Genomic DNA, 13,084 nt, shown 5'->3' on the forward strand with positions numbered 1-13,084 from the left:
TTATTCCTGTTTCCCTCTCTCACCTTATCTGCTTACCTGCCCATCACCTCCCTCTGGTGCTCCTCCCCCTTCCCTTTCTTTCATGGTCTTCTATCCTCTCTTATCAGATCCCCCCTTCTCCAGCCCTTTATCTCTTTCACCAATCAACTGCCCAGCTCTTTACTTCACCCCTCCCTCTCTCCTGGTTTCACCTATCACCTACCACCTCATACTTCTTCCTCTCCTCCGCCCACCTTCTTGCTTCCCAACTTCTCATCTTTTTCTTCTGGTCCTGATGAAGGGTCTTAGTCCAAAATGTCAATGGTGTACTCGTTTGCATTGATGCTGCCTGGCCTGCTGAGTTTCTTCAGCATTTTATATGTGTTGCTTGGATTTCCAGCATCTGAAGATTTTCTCATCTTTGCCTCGAACATTCCCCCTGGCAGCTCATTCCACATATGGACTGTACTCTGGGTGAAAATTTTGCCGCTCGGGTTCTTCTTAAGTCTCTCCCCTCTTGCTCTGAACTTATGGTCTCTAGCTTTGATTCTCCAATCCGGAAATGGGCACCACGGTAGAGTAGAGTGATGTTATTATAGCTTGGGGCATTTCTGAGTTCAGAGTTCAGTTCCGGCGCCATACTGTCTTCCCTATGGAGTGCGTGGGTTTCCCCCGGGTGCTCTGGTTTCTTCCCACAGTCTGAAGATGTACTGGATAGATTAATTGGTCATTGTGATTAGGCTAGGGTTAATTAGGTTAATTAGGTTTGTTGGGGGTTGCTGGGGCTAGAAAGGCCTACTCCTCCCTGTATTGCTAAATAAGTAAATTAAGAAAGAACTGAGTGGATTCACCCTATCTATGCCCCTCATGATTTTATGCACCCCTATAAAGTCACCCTTTTGCTTCTAAGAATAAAGTCCTAGCTTGCTCAACCTCTTTCCATAACTCGGTCCTTTAAGTCTAGGTAACATCCTCGTAAACCTCTCTTTTTGTATAACCTTTTTTTCAACTTTATAATTTTTTATGCATTGTACTGTATTGCTACCGAAAAACAACAAACTTTATGACTTTTGTCAGTCACAATAAACTTGATTTTGTTTCTGAAAACCTTTTGAGGTTGTCTCCTGGGACAATTTCCTTCCATTTTTTGTATCCTGGGATTGTTTGAGAGGACGGTATGGAGGGTTAGTTATTTAGAGAGGGAGCTTGGTAGCAGGCCCTTCTGGCCTAATGAGGCCAGACCACTCAACTACACCCACGTGACTAATTAACTTACTATCCCAAACACCTTTGGAATGTGGGAGGAAACCCACGTGGAGATGGGGTAGGATATACCAAGTCCTTACAGACAGCAGTGGAATAGCTATATTTATCCCATGCTGGGTGTGTGTGATAGGGCAATGTAGAGGGAAATCTCCCTATCTACCCCATGCTCTCCCTGTCCCATCGGCATGTGACAACGTTGATGATGCTGAGTGAGGAGATGGGAGTTATGCTGATGTGACCACTTGAATTAGGAGGAGGAGCAGATCAGTCAGCCCCAGGAGATTTGAGGAGTTTTGTAAGTCAAGAAAGACCCGAGCAAATTTCTACAGAAGTACCGTGGAGCGCATTCAGACTGGCTGCATCACCACCTGGCCTGGAGACTCCAATGTACAGGATCAGTAAAAGCTACAGGGAGTTGTAAACATGGCCAGCTCCATCATGGGCATGAGACCCCCACCATCTTCAGAAGGTAATGCCTCAAAGAACTGGCATCCTTCCTGAAGGGTGCTCACCGTTTGGGACATTCCCTCATCTCATCAGGGGGAGGTTCATATTCCACATAATAATCCAGAAAACCTTTCCTTGAACTGTTTCCAGTACAGTAACTCTCTTCCTTACAGAAGGAGACCAATGTTGCACGAAACACGCAAGATGTGATCTCACAGTTGCTCTATATAACGGAAACCTAATCTCCCTACTTTTGTATGCAATCACTGATCAATAAACAACAACATTCTGTAAGATTTCATAATTACTTCTTGTGCCTGCGCACTTGTCTTCTGCAGGTAATGTGCCAGGACACACAGATCTCTCGGTGTCTCAGAGCTCTGCAATATCTCTTCATTTAGATAAGCTGCCTTTTTTCAAATTCACATTTTCCTACAGCATTCTTCATTTACCATCTCTTTGCCTGATCACATAATCTAGCTGCACCTCTCAGAAGTTACTTTCCTTCCCATCTTTGTGTCATTGGAAAATTTAGCAAACATTCTTTAGTGTCTTCATCTAAATACTGATGGAAACGGTTAAGAGTCGAGGCGCCAGCACTGCTTCCCCATTGCATGCTGCTTGTTACATTTTATTCTCTAATTAATATTGTAGCCCAGTCATCTACTGCTAGCTACACAAATGTATATGCAAGCATCTACACACACACTCACACACGCACATACGTGCACACACACACACACAATGCATACACACATATACTCATGCACACTCTCACCCACTAATGCAAAAACACTTGTGCATACATATTTTTATACCAGCAGACACACATACAGATACACACACATGCACACGTACACACATACACACACACACACACACACACACAATGTATACACACATATACTCATGCACGCACTCACACACTAATGCAAAAATACTTCTGCATACACATACACATTCACACATACGCACACACATTAAAGTAATCAACAGTCTCACAGACAGATACACTTGTGCACACACATACACATTGGCACACCAATAGACATATAGACACACACAATGCACACATACGCATTTGTGCAAACATAATTGTGCATACATACACACACACACATACACATTCACACACTAATAGACACGCAGATACACACTCACTCGTGCACACACAGCCAAATGCACACAATTATAACCTGTTGAGGAAAGAGCGAAACTAGTGATTGAAATAATCTCAGGGGCCAGTATGTGCACTTGGATACTTGATAGGAACAAGAGGTAGTTTGGACTCCAATGTAAGTAGCCTATTACATTCACTAACTCGTGAGGCTTGTCTCAGTCACCAGTGACCAGGGCTGCCACTCAGCATGGGGTCACCACATTCAAAGGCAGAATAACGGAGACAGTTGGCAAGAAAGTTACGAAGGCATGAACATGACAGATTACAGATGTAGTTAACAGAAGGCAGCTTTCAATTTTTCAGATTAACATGCATTCATCCAAAATGAGTGAGAACTATACCAGTGGGATCAGACTCGACGTATCTCTAAGCCGCTGTATTTCTAAGTGTTAAGCTGCAAATTGCCTGTTATTGGCTGTAATATGTTCGCTTGCTCTGCCCGGTACCTTCCCGAAACAATCAGAATTTTTAAAAGCAAACTTTGTACCCCTGGACTCCGTTCAGGTCTTTCCACCCTTAATGACATCTGGAATCTGGCTTGGGTGTTGGAGTACAGTAACATTATGGTTATATCACTGGAGCAATTATCCGGTGCACAGATTAGACACAGAGCAAAGCTTCCTCTAAAGTGCCTGTTCTGAAGAAAGGTTATTGACCTGGAATGTTAGCTGTCTATTTCTCTCCATATATATCGCCTATCTCTAGTCTCTTCTGTTTCATTCAAGTTTATCAGCATCTGTGGCTTTTTTTCCTTTTCTAAAGTTTTCTCTTCAGTAACAACAAATTGCCCGGAAGCAGGCAAAACATATGTTAAACACAAAGATGCCTCTAACTTCTAGTAGTTTCTCCCCCACCCCCCAACCTCTTTTCTCACTTTCTCCATTCTCCATTCAGGCTCTCATGTCACCCCTTCTCTTCTCCTCACCTGTCCTCACATCCCTCTGGAGCTCTTCCTCCTTCCCTTTCTCCCATGGCCCACTCTTCTTTCCTATCGGATTCCTTCTTCCTCGGCCTTCCATCTATCACCTCCCACCTTCTTACTTCATCTCCTCTTCCCCACCCATCCCCTTCCCACTCACTTGGCTTCACCTTTCAGCTTGTACTCCTTCCCCTCTCCCCACCTTCTTATTCTGGATTCTTCCCCCTTCCCTTCCAGTCCTGATAAAGGGTCTCAGCCTGAACTGTCAGCTGTTTATTCCTCTCCATAGAATCTGCCTGGCCTGCCATGTTCCTCCTGCATTTTGTGTGCATTTCTCAAGATTTCTAGTATGTCCAGAATTTCTTGTGTTCATATTAAAAGAAAGATCTCCCTCAACATTTTCTCACCATGGAAGATGCGACAAGTTGAATATGTTGCCCCATTAAACATTCCGGATTCAGAGACCATATGGTCAAGTGCAGATTAATCTGCATAATCTCCCTGTGCGTTGTCCTGTCAAGCATCCCCAAGTCAGGAACTTCACCAATCAGATACAGAGTAAGGTTCCCTTTACATTATTCTGCTGTCTGAGAGAAATGTTCCTCTGTGAGTGAGGCTACGCAGTAAAAATCCTACCGTAGCAGCAATAGTTTATGAATTAAATTAATCAGAAATTTATGTAGAACATAAACACAAGGTTCTGCAAATGCTGGAAATCTAGAACAACACAGACAAGACACTGGAGGACAACAGCAGGACAGGCAGCTTCTATGCAGGGGAATAAACTGTCACCGTTCCTGTCCGAGACACTTGATCAGCACTGGAAAGGAAGGAGAAGAAACCAGAATAAGAAGGCAGGGCAGTGGGATAAGTACAAGCTGGCAGGAGATGGGTGAGACAAGGTGAGGGGAAAGGTGGATGGGAGGAGGGAGAGTGGGGAGGGACAGACTGGAGGGAGAAAGGGAGGGGGAGTTTTTATAAAATGGAACTTCTGATTGTTGGGAAAAACCCTTCTTGTTCACAAATATCACATAAGAAGGACATTTCCATCTTAGTGCATCATGGCAACTGCTCTGAATGCAGAAAACTGCAGGGAGTTGTGGACACAGCCCAGCACATCTCAAAAGCCTGCCTCCTCTCCATTCTCTCTGTCTGTATTTCTCATTATTTGGACGAAGCAGTCAAAGACTCCACCACCCGAGACATTCTATCTCTGCCCTCTCTCTTTCGGCGCAAAATTCAAAAGTCTTAAAGTACAAACCAGCAAAATGAAGAACAACTTCTATCCCAGTGTCTTAAGATGATTGAATGGACCTCTTGACCTCACAATTTACCACCTTACTGTCTGCTAGCACTGCACGTTCTCTATAAAATTTTATTCTTCATTCTGATATTGTTTTTCCTTGTACTACCTCAATGCACTGTTGTAATGGAATGATCTGTATATGGCATGCAAAACTAATTTTTTCATGGTACTGCACTTCAGTACGTTTTAAAATGATAACCCAATTTGTCTGATTAATTTGTCAAGTTTTAACCTCATTGGCCTGTGTGTGGTTCTAGAAACACAGCAGCTACCTTCTAAAGTGGCCCAGACAGCCACTCAGTTCAAGGGGTAATTAGAATGGGGCGAAAACACTCACTGTGTGTGAAAATGGAGTTACAACGTGCACAGTATTGATTGAGTTGACTAGATGTTTACCAGCCCTATCACATGAACTTTCAGCTACCATGGACAGCTCCACACCTTCCTGAATCTGCTACTCCTGCCTCTCCTTTATCCCTCAAATTTCCAGGATGGCAGGAATTAGATTGAAATTTTAAGCAGCTCATACTAAAATTACCTTCTGACACATTTGGTTCTGAAAGAAGATTAATAAATCTGCCTGAAATACATGGACAATTGCAGCTACTCTTCAAGGCTGTATTGCGATGCAAGGTAATTTCTCAGCTAATTTTAAAATTAAATCTCTCTCCATGTGCTTCTGTCACTGATTAATTGGAAAGCTCGGATATGTCTTGTAGAGTGCTGAATGTTTTAGTGATTGGAAATCAACCTCAAATCCTACTTTGCAAGCCAAAGGAAGTCTGTTATTTCTGGGTGTGAACTCTCTGTCGTCAGTGTTTTAAAAGTCAAAGTTAATTTATTATCAAATTACATATATGTTACCATATACTACCTTGAGATGTATTTTCTTGCAGGAATTCACAGTAGAACAAAGAAATATATAAAATTTATGAAAAACTACACATAAATAAATATTATTAAACAATATGCAAAAAAGAGAGTACAAAAAATATAATAATGATGGGAGTTGTAAGAGTCATTAAAAGTGAGTCTATTGGTTGTAGTGGTCCTGAATGAAGTTAGCCATGCCAGTCAAGACCTTAATAACAGTTCTTGAACCTGTAGGTGTGGGACATCAGCTGCCTGTACCTCCTGCCTGATGGTAGTAATGAGAAGAAAGTCTGGCCTGGTTGGTAGGGGTCCTTGTTGATGATTGTTACTTTCTTGTGACAGTACTCCATGAAAATGTGCTCAGCGGTGGAGAGGGCTTTGTTAATGATGGACTGGGCTATATCTACCACTTTCTGTAGATGTGGATACTCCCGGGCATTGGTGTTTCCATAAAAGGCTGTGATGCAGCCAGTTCTGATACTCTTATCAACAGTACTGGGGTATAAGTGGGAAAACTGGATTGGATAATAGTGTACTCTTGAGCTAAGTGAGCCACTTATATACCCTTAGGTTCCAGTCCACTGTCTTAATTGGTAGCAATTTTTGCTCTAAAGTCTGAAGGTTAGTGGTAATGCCACTTTATGAATGGAAAGTAGTCATTGGCTTCAGACCTGTGAAAAGTGAATATCCCCTCTCTGGGCCAGTTCCTCAGTTGTATACCCCACAAGTGAAGCTATTCAGCCACTTGTTCTATGCTGGTATTCATGCTCACCATTGTTCTGATCACCATCTTATTGCTATGAAGATGAGACGCAAATATCCCACTTTACAACTGCGACCACTATTCAAAAGTGCCCAGATATATAAAAACACTAGAAAGTCTGCAGATGCTGGAAATCCGAATCTGTTTCAAGCCAAGACCATTTTCCAGGAACCATTTATTCATTTCCATAGATGCTTCCTGACCTACTGAGTTCCTCCAAATTTTTGTATGTGTTACTTTAGGTTTCCAGCATTTGCAGAGTCCTGAAGAAGTGTCTTGGCATGAAACGACTGTTTGTTAATTTCCATAGTCCCTTCAGCATTTTGTGTGTGTTCCTTCAGATATATTAAAAGGTATTTCGTAGCATCCTGAGATGGTGAAAAATGCTGTGAAAATGTACTGCATTTTAATAGAATTTTTAGAGTTGTGCTACGATTGCAGCAGAAAAGGTCATCAGCTGCAGTCCACCATCACTGTGGAACTTGTGTGTGTCCAGGACAAAGAAGTGGGCAGAAAAAATCATTGTGGACACTACCCACATTGCAAACTGCCTTTACCCAAAGCTCCCATCTGCAAAGTACTATAGGGCTGTCAAAACAAAAAACTTCATACCAGTTAATCTGATCAGCTAATTTTGCATGCTATTCCCTAACCAACATACCATAGCAAATTCCTAATACATACAATGGACTTTCAGTCGTCACTTCATTGGATACCTCCTGTAGCCACTGAGTGTATGTTTATGGTCTTCTGCTGCTGTAGCCCATCTGCTTCAAGGTTCAACATGTGCATTCAGAGGTGCTCCTGCACACCATTGTTGTAAGAAGATTATTTGAGCTACTGTTGCCTTCCCATCAGCTTGATGTCTGGCCATTCACCTCATGAAAAGACATTTTTGCCCTAAGAAATGCCTCTCACTGGATCACTCACAACAGCAGCCTGGCCTGCTGAGTTCCTCCCGCATTCTGTATGTGCTTCACAGCCGCTGCCTAACCAGCTGAATATTTCGCTTTCTTATTTTCTTCGAATAACACCTGCACTGACAGTCAGTATGTGTAAATATAAGAGATTCTGCAGTTGCTGGAAATCCAGAGTAACATACACAAAATGCGGGAGGAAATTAGCAGGTCAGGCCTAATCTATGGAGAGGAATACATAGTTTATATTTTGGGCCCGGACTCTTCATCAGGATAAATATACCCACAAACCTACAACGCATGGACGCAGAATACTACAACGGTTCAGAATCATAACATAAAACCTATCCACCCCACCCCGCACAGTCGACACATTTTTCGGAATAATACACGATAATATAACATAGCACAGTGCAGGCACACTCTCCTCGACCCTCCCCACCCCTCACTGTGATAACATAAAACATAGCACAGTACAGGCCCTTCGGCCCACAATGTTGTACTAACCTTTTAACCTAATCTAAAATCAATCTAACCCTTCCCTCCCATATAACCCTCCATTTTTATTTAATCCGTGCCTACCTAAGAGGCTCTTAAAAGTCCCTAATATAACATACTCTACCACCACTCTCTGTGTAAATAACCTACCTCTGACATTCCCCCTACACTATCCTCCAATCACTTTAAAATTATACCCTCGCGTATTGCGTAAAATATCCCGCATCGTTATTTATCCCGCCAGGACTGAAGCGATGGTCCTGTTAGCAAATCCCGGAAGGAAGTTAGAAATGCAGGGTGGGAGTTGGAACAGAGTCAGGGGCTGGCAAACGCTCTACCCGGTCAGAACGCCCCGCAGAGTGAACGGGCCGGCGAGGACCAGACGTCCCCAGAGGATGTGCGGTGCTCGGAGTGTTAACAAATGGTTTACAGGTTTCTTCAGACTTCATGTCAGGCGGCATACAAGACCCGGGAACACACACTGCAGACTGCAACTCACGTTGTACATGACACACAACCCACGGCACGGGTATCACGCCAAGCACAGCCAGCGCACAGCGCAGATACCCGCGCACAGTGCCACACAGCTACACAGATCGGAATGCCAACCCAGCGCACCACCCACACCGTAAGACATCTCCCTCCTCCCCCAACCCACCTACACACACAGAATGCAAACACATCGCAGCGCAGGGCACAGATCGCACATAGACTCACATACCGGAGGTTGCTCATACATTGCACACACTGAATTCAGCCTAAACGTTCTCTCCTCTCGATCTCGTTCTGTAAAAATGCCCTTTTCATTTCGTTCTCGTTCCCTTTGTCTGTCCTCTCGTCCTTCTCTTTGCTTCCATACCCCCTCTTTCCCCGCAGGTTTTAATTTTAAGTTGTTACCCTCAGCTCCCCCCCCCCACACACACACACTCGGGTTTGTGTGCGCGCGCTCCTCGTTCTCCTTCCTCCCCTTCTCTCTCGGGTTCCTTTGTCGATCTACCCCTACTCCCACCTCTGCTCTGTGGAGAATGTGTGTGTGTGTGTGTGTGTGTGTGTGAAAGAGAGAGATTGTGTATGACTGTGTCTGTGTGGTAATCTGTCCGCCAATGTTTGTGTTTCTGATTGTGTATGACTGTGCGTATGTGTGGCAATTTGTAAGTGTGTGTGTGTGTGTGTGACAGTGTGTATATGTGTCTGTGTGGTAAATTACCTGTTAATATGTTTCTATGTGTCTGTGTCCGTGTGTGTGTGTGTGTGTGTGTTTGTCCTTTCCCATACCTACGTTCATGTCTCTCTGTATTTTTTCCAGACTCTGTGTGTGTGTGTGTGTGTGTGTGTGTGTGTGTGAAAGAGAGAGAGAGATTGTGTATGACTGTATCTGTGTGGTAATCTGTCTGCCAATGTGTGTGTTTTTGATTGTGTATGACTGTGCGTATGTGTGGCAATTTGTAAGTATGTGTGTGACAGTGTGTATATGTGTCTGTGTGGTAAATTATCTGTTAATATGTTTCTATGTGTCTGTGTCCGTGTGTGTGTGTGTGTGTGTGTGGTGTGTGTGTGTGTCCCTTCCCATACCTACGTTCATGTCTGTCTGTATTTTTTCCTGACTGTGTGTGTGTGTGAGATCAGGTATCCTCGTCTATGTTTCCCAATAACGAGTGTCCTCTGCGTCTGATTCTGTACCCCCTCCCTCTCGGTCCCTGTTTCTAACTCTATTCTCACTTGCTCACCCTCTCCCGTGTCGCAGCCGTTCCTCACGGGAAGGTGGGCGCCTTGGCTTCATCGCTCTGCCAACTTCGCTCTGTCCATTCACTGCCTTCCCCTCTCCCTGTGTGTTTCTGTACATCTTCTCTCTCTCTCTCTCTCTCTCTCTCGCTCTGTGCCTCTCTGTGACACCCACCCCCTTTCCTCTGAAGAAGAATTGGATTCCTACAAATCCAATTCCCGGACCGTCCTTTACATAAAGGTCAGAACCTTTACCCTGTGGAAACCACAGTACACCCATTGCCCTCGATGTATTAAAAGGGAGGGAGTCATTCTGATATATTTATATATATAAAACCTTCAGAGATGAACGCTCAACGACACGAGTGGATGCACAATCGAATGCCGTTGTCTGTACTCACATGCCCAAGGCGATTCCCACTGCTCGCCAGCCCGTTGTTCCTCCTTCTCTTGCTCCCTTCTCACTGCGGATGTTTTTTTTTTGCTCTCTCTCCCCCCCTTTGCCCCACTCGGTTATTACGCGTACACCTCACACCCCCTCGGGCTGGGCTGCGTTTTCCATCCGATCCCAAGCGGCAGCGCCGCGGCCGCAACCCACGAGTTCACTGGGTCCGGTGGGGAGCCGGAGCAGTGGTAGAGAGGACACAACCCCAGTGGAGGGGGAGAAGGTCGCTTCTCTCCCCTTCCCTCCCTCACCACTCTCTCTCTCGTCTCTGGATGGCTGCTGTCCAGTCTACCTCTGCAGGAAGCCAAACACAGCAGAAAGATACAGAACCGAATCGCTGGCATGGAGCTTTCTGCCTCTACCGTAATGTGAGGCAGAGAAGTCACAGCATTCGGACCTTCAAAATGTACTAGGATCTTTATGTATTTAAATACGGGGCTCTTAGTTACGTGCGCCACGTAATTGTCCTGCCGTTTTGTGGGGCAGTCGGTGAAATGCAAACGCACCGAGACCCAGTGAAATTAATTCAGAAATCCGATCGAGGTTCTCGGCCCAGAACGTCACTCTTCATTCCTTTCCATTGATGTTGCCTGACGTGCTGAGTTCCTCGAGCATTTCGTGTGTGTTGCTTCTGAAAGCAAAATCGTGCCACGGCTGTGTTGGGTAGACTTTGTATGGTCTCGCAGCAAAATTGCCTTAAATGCATAGAAGGATCCAGCAAAGCTAATGGGGCAAATATCCAGCCAGCCAAGCCCTGGTGGCCTTGGTAAAGCAGGCAGGGAAGGTCCCCGAGGGGACAAGGAAAACTTCTTTCCTGCCAAAGTACAGTGAGTCGGGAATGAAATCAGATAACTCCGAAAACAGTCGGCAGGTCAATCAGTGTCTGTGGAGAGAGGAAGCCATCCTCCCCCAGTCTGTGAGGCTTCTGAACACCCTGAACACACACACACACACACACACACACACACACACACACTATATATATATACACCAGGATCTACCACACCAGACAAGACCCAGGATGCAGACTGTGCAAGGAATACAGCACACACTGAATGGCACAACCAAGTTGCAAGAATTGTGTACAGGAACACCTATGGATTGGACACTCCCAAGTCCAGATGAGGAACACCAGAGAAGGTGGTGGAGAAAGACAGAGCCAAGATCCTGTGGGATTTCCAAATACAGACTGATAAGCAGACACTGGCCAACCAACTAGATGTAGTAATACTGGACAAGGAACTGAAGAAAGCATTGTAATAGATGTGGCAATCCCGAATGACGGCAGCCTTAGGAAGGAAGAATATGAGAAGCTGTTGAAATATCAGGGCTTGAAAGAGCAGATAGAAAGGATTTGGAAGTTTGCATTAGTGATAATTTTTCAAAACTCGTTAGATTCTGGACTAGTTCCTGAGGATTGGAGGGTGGCTAATGTAGCCCCACTTTTTAAAAAAGGAGGGAGAGAGAAACGGGGGAATTATAGACCGGTTAGCCTAACATCGGTGGTGGGGAAAATGCTAGAGTCAGTTATCAAAGATGTGATAACAGCACATTTGGAAAGCGGTGAAATCATCGGACAAAGTCAGCATGGATTTGTGAAAGGAAAATCATGTCTGACGAATCTCATAGAATTTTTTGAGGATGTAACTAGTAGAGTGGTTAGGGGAGAACCAGTGCATGTGGTATATTTGGATTTTCAAAAGGCTTTTGACAAGGTCCCACACAGGAGATTAGTGTGCAAACTTAAAGCACACGGTATTGGGTGTAAGGTATTGATGTGGATAGAGAATTGTTTGGCAGACAGGCAGCGAAGAGTGGGAATAAATGGGACCTTTTCAGAATGGCAGGCAGTGACTAGTGGAGTACCGCAAGGCTCAGTGCTGGGACCCCAGTTGTTTACAATATATATTAATGACTTAGATGAGGGAATTAAATGCAGCATCTCCAAGTTTGCAGATGACACGAAGCTGGGCGGCAGTGTTAGCTGTGAGGAGGATGCTAAGAGGATGCAGGATGACTTGGATAGGTTAAGTGAGTGGGCAAATTCATGGCAGATGCAATTTAATGTGGATAAATGTGAGGTTATCCACTTTGGTGGCAAAAACAGGAAAACAGATTAATATCTGAATGGTGGCCAATTAGGAAAAGGGGAGGTGCAACGAGACCTGGGTGTCATTATACACCAGTCATTGAAAGAGGGCATGCAGGTACAGCAGGCGGTGAAAAAGGCGAATGGTATGCTGGCATTCATAGCAAGAGGATTCGAGTACAGGAGCAGGGAGGTACTACTGCAATTGTACAAGGCCTTGGCGAGACCACACCTGGAGTATTGTGTGCAGTTTTGGTCCCCTAATCTGAGGAAAGACATCCTTGCCATAGAGGGAGTACAAAGAAGGTTCACCAGATTGATTCCTGGGATGGCAGGACTTTCATATGATGAAAGACTGGATCGACTAGGCTTATACTCAATGGAATTTAGAAGATTGAGGGGGGATCTGATTGAAACGTATAAGATCCTAAAGCGATTGGACAGGCTAGATGCAGGAAGATTGTTCCCGATGTTGGGGAAGTCCAGAACGAGGGGTCACAGTTTGAGGATAAAGGGGAAGCCTTTTAGGACCGAGATTAGGAAAAACTTCTTCACACAGAGAGTGGTGAATCTGTGGAATTCTCTGCCACAGAAAACAGTTGAGGCCAGTTCATTGGCTATATTTAAGAGGGAGTTAGATATGCCTCTTGTGGCTAAAGGGATCAGGGGGTATGGAGGGA

Source organism: Mobula birostris, chromosome 11 (genome assembly GCF_030028105.1).
Source record: "Mobula birostris isolate sMobBir1 chromosome 11, sMobBir1.hap1, whole genome shotgun sequence".
Lineage (NCBI taxonomy): Eukaryota > Metazoa > Chordata > Chondrichthyes > Myliobatiformes > Myliobatidae > Mobula > Mobula birostris.